The 7,734-nt window shown below is 35.6% G+C and overlaps 2 non-coding genes across 2 annotated transcripts; both read left to right on the top strand.

The window, feature by feature from the left end:
- The first annotated feature begins 2,382 nt into the window (after positions 1-2,382).
- TRNAS-AGA (transfer RNA serine (anticodon AGA)) lies at positions 2,383-2,464 on the top strand. Its single transcript has one exon. It is a non-coding gene; the product is annotated as a tRNA-Ser (tRNA).
- A 2,388-nt stretch (positions 2,465-4,852) lies between these two features.
- TRNAS-AGA (transfer RNA serine (anticodon AGA)) lies at positions 4,853-4,934 on the top strand. Its single transcript has one exon. It is a non-coding gene; the product is annotated as a tRNA-Ser (tRNA).
- The last annotated feature ends 2,800 nt before the right edge of the window (positions 4,935-7,734 follow it).

Genomic DNA, 7,734 nt, shown 5'->3' with positions numbered 1-7,734 from the left:
TCAGAGCATTTTATAATAAATTCGCCCCATACCCCCCATTGACGAATTTCGAAAAGCTCTGTCGGGCAGAAACCGACACAAAGGGACTCATATCTACAATATATGGAGAGGTAGTCGAGTCTGCAACTTCAAAACAACAAATGCCCTCATTTCGTACCCAATGGGAGAGAGACCTTGGGGAGTCCTTAGAGGACGAGGAATGGAATACTATATTTTTAGGAGCTGCAAAAAGCTCGATGTGCATCACACGGAAGGAGAACGCATATAAAGTCCTCATGAGATGGTACCTCACCCCACTCAAATTATCTAAGTTCATACCAGGGTCCTCTCCATTGTGCCCTAAACAATGTGGAGGAACAGCTGACCTGTTACATATGCTGTGGTCCTGCCCGCGGATATCCCCGATATGGGAAAAGATCAGAAATTGGATCCAGAGAATATTTGATCTCACAATCCCCCCGGACCCGTGGTTGTTTCTCCTAAACAGACCTCTAAAGGGCCTATCAAAATCCAACAACAAACTAATTGCACACTTTGCAATCGCCACGCGGTGCAAGATCGCAGCATTATGGAAACACCCTGAAATTCCAATTATCCTAAAGATTCGGAACCGTATTTGGTATATCTGCCAGATGGAAAAGCTAAAAAGCCTAGTTAATGATACTGGCGACAACTATTTAAAAGTTTGGGCCCCATGGCTAGCTCAGACAGACATCCCAGGGGTAGAGCATGACACAATCTGGCTATAATAGTAATAGATGCGTTCTCCTTGGGTGGAGTGGAAACTAAGTTTACAGCTGGATCACCATTCCCACTCATTATTAACTACTTATACTGCCACATGATTTTCTACGAGGTTCTATAGTTCATGAGCTGTCTCAGTAGACTCCTGAAACCACTACATCCTCACCCTATATGCTCCCATTCCTCCTTCCACCCCCCTCTAAACTACCTCCTCCCCTTTTTTTTTTTATTATTATTATTTTTTTTTTTTTTTCCTTGTTTGTAACAAATATTATTTTACCATGGATAAACATCACCTAAAATAAGATCTTTACCTACACGGCGGAGTAGGGCTCAAAAAAACGCGTGGGCTCATTAAATATGTTATACCTACATCATTATGTAATATATGCTACCCTGTTCACCATGCATTGGATATGTTTTTCATGTATATCATGTATTTACACTTCAATAAAATACAAGTTATAAAAAACAAAAAACAAAACGTAGAAAGCTTTTGTTCCACCACCGCCATTCAGGTGCAAATTGTGTTTGAAAAAATATTTCAGGCTTGATTGAAAGGTAGAATGTGACTTTGCTGGGGTGAATTTTAACACTTAATGGGGTTTTGTATTGAGTTTAGATTTGTTTATTAATCATTCTTAGGGGGTAGGTGGAGGAAATGTAATAACAACAGATTATGAGAGAGGTGAGAAGTGGTTTACATATGGTAAGCAAGATACGAATGTGAGAGGTGAATAGTTGTCTTAAGAAGGGGGGATAGGCTGAACCTTACTTAGTACAGATAGACAGGATGCTCATTAAAGATTGCCTTTTTAGGATATATAAATCTGGAAATATATGTATCCTCTAGACCCAAATAATGGATAGCATTGACTCCACTGGTGTATTTTGGTTTGAAAAAAGGAAGAATGTGCTTGGACAGCTCTCATTTTTTAATTTTTTTAAATCATACATCATCAATTACCAATATCTATTTGCCCACATTGAGACACCAATTGAATTTGACTGCTTTACATGCGCTCCAATGTAAGCCAAATAGCAAAATGCGGAAATGTTGTTTTTAATGTAAAAGATTACATTTTACAATTTACATCCATAGGCCTTTTATTTAACATTGTATACATTCAAACAATGCTATTGGTTGATGAAATAAAAAAAGGGTTTGCTTCAGGTGAGGCTTGAACTCACAACCTCAGCATAGCTTAGCATATACTGACATATAAATACCATGCGCTAACCAATTACGCCACTGGAGCATGTTCCTCTAATGATCCATGTTCTTCTTGCCCCAATTGCCCTCCAACTATGCTCTTTTAATCTCTGACATCCAAGTTAGATCATTTTCCCATTACTCCTTTTAACCCCTTTTCTTTTTTTCTGCCTCAGATCTGTTTCATTCTGTACATTGAATGTGATTAACATAAAGTATTTCTCGTCATTGTTCAAAAACCCAATAGAAGCAACATTTTACAAAGATAATGTTGTTTAAACAATGTATACAAACGAGTCATGTATTTATCTTTATGAAAATGTTCTCATGGTTATTTAGTTCATATTGGTCATCATTCATTAGTGAGTGTTACCCATATCCGCTCAAGAGCCATCTGTGTGACTGAATTCAATACTACCAGCTATGTAGTCATGGCCGAGTGGTTAAGGCGATGGACTAGAAATCCACTTGGGTTTCCCCGCGCAGGTTCAAATCCTGCTGACTACGTTGAATTTTTCAGTGGTAACGTGTTATTAAAAACTTCTCTGCACTTTGCATTTTGTTTGTATTTGCTTGGCAAAGCAATCTTTACTTACTGGAATATGTGGCACATTAAAGAAGAAAACACTCTGAATTCTTCAAACATTTTCCAAGTTATACATTTTAGGGTGCTGCTGGCTGTAAAACATTTAAAGAACAAATGTACTTTGTACTTTGATATTAAATTCAGAGACAGAACATTTTATATTAAAATCAGATTTAATTTTTTTGGGGGTTCAATATGATCTTATAGGTGTTCTGTATGTTTTTGTCTTGCAGATTAACAATATTGAATACCTAATTCTTGGACATGTTTATTTTGTTGATACTTTTGCCATAGTCTGCATATTGATAGTTCCTTCTAGATACCCAAGAGATCAATGTTGGTATCCCTCCACCCTTTGTATGTCAAAATTGATCAAAAGCAGAAAAAAACAAGATAAATGCTGCACACCAAAAACTGAAAACTCTAACTGATACTTGTTGTTACTGGTGCTCTTGATCCAGGGGAGTCCCTGTGAATGACAGACTCCAAAGTCAGCAAAAAAAACAGAGGGTTCAGGGCTCTACGGATTTAAAGAATTTATTAAATCAAATACACAACGTTTCAACCATCAAAAAGTAGTCTTTCTCACTTGAGAAAGACCACTTTTTGATGGTTGAAACGTTGTGTATTTGATATAATAAATTCTTTAAATCCGTAGAGCCCTGAACCCTCTGTTTAAAATTGATCAAAAGACATGATTTTTTGAGTGAGTTGCAAAGTTCAAATGTGTTGGAATATTTTATTCTATGCTTAAGGCATTTAAAATATCTTTAATATTAACATCAAGCCTTGTTCCTTCATATTTACTTTAACTGTGTTACTCAAATCTTCAATGTGGTTTTAGCATGTTTTCCTTTAGCTTGCTATGTAATTGGCAAAAAAAAGAAGATTCTTTATTCCTCTTCTATGTTGTCATTTATGATTGCCCACTCTGATAAAGCATAAAGCATAAAGCAAGTAAAACTGAAAGAAAAGGTGGTCGTACATGCAAAACTTCTTTCAGCACTCTTGGTTTCTACCACATACAAGATCCACTTGCCTATAGCAATAAGAGAATTTATTCAATTGAAGACTCTGGTGAAATTGCATGGGGTTGTGCTACAGTGAGGATTAACTCTTAAGAGGGATTTATACTTGTTTGGATTTAAAAACAAAACGTAGAAAGCTTTTGTTCCACCACCGCCATTCAGGTGCAAATTGTGTTTGAAAAAATATTTCAGGCTTGATTGAAAGGTAGAATGTGACTTTGCTAGGGTGAATTTCAACTCTTAATGGGGTTTTGTATTGAGTTTAGATTTGTTTATTAATCATTCTTAGGTGGTAGGTGGAGGAAATGTAATAACAACAGATTATGAGAGAGGTGAGAAGTGGTTTACATATGGTGAGCAAGATACGAATGTGATAGGTGAATAGTTGGGTTAAGAAGGGGGGATAGGCTGACCCCTACTTAGTACAGATAGACAGGATGCTCATTAAAGATTGCCTTTTTAGGATATATAAATCTGGAAATATATGTATCCTCTAGACCCAAATAATGGGTAGCATTGGCTCCACTGGTGTATTTTGGTTTGAAAAAAGGAAGAATGTGCTTGGACAGCTCTCATTTTTTTATTTTTTAAAATCATACATCATCAATTACCAACATCTTCTTGCCCACATTGAGACACCTATTGAATTTGACTGCTTTACATGCGCTCCAATGTAAGCCAAATAGCAAAATGCGGAAATGTTGTTTTTAATGTAAAAGATTACATTTTACAATTTACATCCATAGGCCTTTTATTTAACATTGTATACATTCAAACAATGCTATTGGTTGATGAAACAAAAAAAGGGTTGGCTTCAGGTGAGGCTTGAACTCACAACCTCGGCATAGCTTAGCATATACTGACATATAAGTACCGTGTGCTAACGTATTACGCCACTGGAGCATTTTCCTGTAATGATCCATGTTCTTCTTGCCCAATTGCCCTCCAACTCTGCTCTTTTAATCTCTGACATCCAAGTTAGATCATTTTCCCATTACTCCTTTTAACCCCTTTTCTTTTTTTCTGCCTCAGATCTGTTTCATACTGTACATTGAATGTGGTTAACAGAAAGTATTTCTCGTCATTGTTGAAAAACCCAATAGAAGCAACATTTTACAAAGATAATGTTGTTTAAACAATGTGTACAAACAAGTCATGTATTTCTCTTTATGAAAATGTTCTCATGGTTATTTAGTTCATATTGGTCATCATTCATTAGTGAGTGTTACCCATATCCGCTCAAGAGCCATCTGTGTGACTGTATTCAGTATTACCAGCTATGTAGTCATGGCCGAGTGGTTAAGGCGATGGACTAGAAATCCATTGGGGTTTCCCTGCACAGGTTCAAATCCTGCTGACTACGTTGACTTTTTCAGTGGTAACGTGTTATTAAAAACTTCACTGTACTTTGCATTTTGTTTGTATCTGCTTGGCAAAGCAATCTTTACTTACTGGAATATGTGGCACACTAAAGAAGAAAACACTCTGAATTCTTCAAACATTTTCCAAGTTATACATTTTAGGGTGCTGCTGGCTGTAAAACATTTAATAAAGAACTCCATTTCAATAAATGCATTGTCTTCTATTGATAAGTATTTCCATGCTGCAACATAGCGCTAAGAGGTCATTTGTGTGCAATACTTTGCACAACATAAAATAGAGGAGAAACGGCTTACCCCTACAGAAATAACTTAAGGTGACAAAGGATAATGAGCACTTTAGTGTGAGAGTGAGGGAATTCTTCCACTTTATAATTACAGATAATATTTGAATTCTTCTTAAGGACTGTGCTAAGTACTGCATGTATTGAGATGTGTACATTCTTTACAGTCTGACAAAACTATATTGTTTAAATATAATGGGAATAATCAATGTTATAGTTCAACTGCTTATCACACTTCAGCACAAATAGCTTTTTGTTATGAAAAAGCATTTGTAATGTTTTATTGTTATCATTCACAAAAGATAAGCAGGGCTTTCTAAACCTGTTGAAGAAATAAACAACTTAGCTTGAATTTTACTGAAAAATGGTCATTAATGTACTGTAATAATTGTACTGTAACTTCCTGAAGTTTCCAGAAAATTAAGAAATTAATCAAATGTAAACTTTATGGAATTATTTGTGAAACAGAATGATTCGCATTAAGAACAAATGTACTTTGTACTTTGATATTAAATTCAGAGACAGAACATTTTATATTAAAATCAGATTTAATTTTTTTTGGGGGGTTCAATATGATCTTATAGGGGTTCTGTATGTTTTTGTCTTGCAGATTAACAATATTGAATACCTAATTCTTGGACATGTTTATTTTGTTGATACTTTTGCCATAGTCTGCATATTGATAGTTCCCTCTAGATACCCAAGAGATCAATGTTGGTATCCCTCCAACTTTGTATGTCAAAATTGATCAAAAGCAGAAAAAAAACAAGATAAATGCTGCACACCAAAAACTGAAAACTGTAACTGATACTTGTTGTTACTGGTGCTCTTGATCCAGGGGAGTCCCTGTGAATGACAGACTCCAAAGTCAGCAAAAAAACCAGAGGGTTCAGGGCTCTACGGATTTAAAGAATTTATTAAATCAAATACACAACGTTTCAACCATCAGTAAGTGGTCTTTCTCACTTGAGAAAGACCACTTTTTGATGGTTGAAACGTTGTGTATTTGATATAATAAATTCTTTAAATCCGTAGAGCCCTGAACCCTCTGTTTAAAATTGATCAAAAGACATGATTTTTTGAGTGAGTTGCAAAGTTCAAATGTGTTGGAATATTTTATTCTATGCTTAAGGCATTTAACATATCTTTAATATTAACATCAAGCTTTGTTCCTTCATATTTACTTTAACTGTGTTACTCAAATCTTCATTGTGGTTTTAGCATGTTTTCCTTTAGCTTGCTATGTAATTGGCAAAAAAAAGAAGATTCTTTATTCCTCTTCTATGTTGTCATTTATGATTGCCCACTCTGATAAAGCATAAAGCATAAAGCAAGTAAAACTGAAAGAAAAGGTGGTCGTACATGCAAAACTTCTTTCAGCACTCTTGGTTTCTACCACATACAAGATCCACTCGCCAATAGCAATAAGATAATTTATTCAATTGAAGACTCTGGGGTTGTGCTACAGTGAGGATTAACTCTTAAGAGGGATTTACACTTGTTTGGATTTAAAAACAAAACATAGAAAGCTTTTGTTCCACCACCGCCATTCAGGTGCAAATTGTGTTTGAAAAAATATTTCAGGCTTGATTGAAAGGTAGAATGTGACTTTGCTAGGGTGAATTTTAACTCTTAATGAGGTTTTGTATTGAGTTTAGATTTGTTTATTAATCATTCTCAGGGGGTAGGTGGAGGAAATGTAATAACAACAGATTATGAGAGAGGTGAGAAGTGGTTCACATATGATGAACAAGATACGAATGTGAGAGGTGAATAGTTGGGTTAAGAAGGGGGGATAGGCTGACCCCTACTTAGTACAGATAGACAGGATGCTCATTAAAGATTGCCTTTTTAGGATATATACATCTGGAAATATATGTATCCTCTAGACCCAAATAATGGGTAGCATTGGCTCCACTGGTGTATTTTGGTTTGAAAAAAGGAAGAATTTGCTTGGACAGCTCTCATTTTTTAATTTTTTTAAATCATACATCATCAATTACCAATATCTTCTTGCCCACATTGAGACACCTATTGAATTTGACTGCTTTACATGCGCTCCAATGTAAGCCAAATAGCAAAATGCGGAAATGTTGTTTTTAATGTAAAAGATTACATTTTACAATTTACATCCATAGGCCTTTTATTTAACATTGTATACATTCAAACAATGCTATTGGTTGATGAAACAAAAAAAGGGTTTGCTTCAGGTGAGGCTTGAACTCACAACCTCGGCATAGCTCAGCATATACTGACATATAAGTACTGTGCGCTAACCGATTACACCACTGGAGCATGTTTCTGTAATGATCCATCTTCTTCTTGCCCCAATTGCCCTCCAACTCTGCTCTTTTAATCTCTGACATCCAAGTTAGATCATTTTCCCATTACTCCTTTTAACCCCTTTTCTTTTTTTCTGCCTCAGATCTGTTTCATACTGTACATTGAATGTGGTTAACAAAAAGTATTTCTCGTAATTTTTCAAAAACCCAATAGAAGC

The sequence above is a fragment of the Ascaphus truei genome, assembly GCF_040206685.1.
Source record: "Ascaphus truei isolate aAscTru1 chromosome 12 unlocalized genomic scaffold, aAscTru1.hap1 SUPER_12_unloc_4, whole genome shotgun sequence".
NCBI lineage: Eukaryota > Metazoa > Chordata > Amphibia > Anura > Ascaphidae > Ascaphus > Ascaphus truei.
This window is presented reverse-complemented; position numbering and strand designations above follow the sequence as displayed.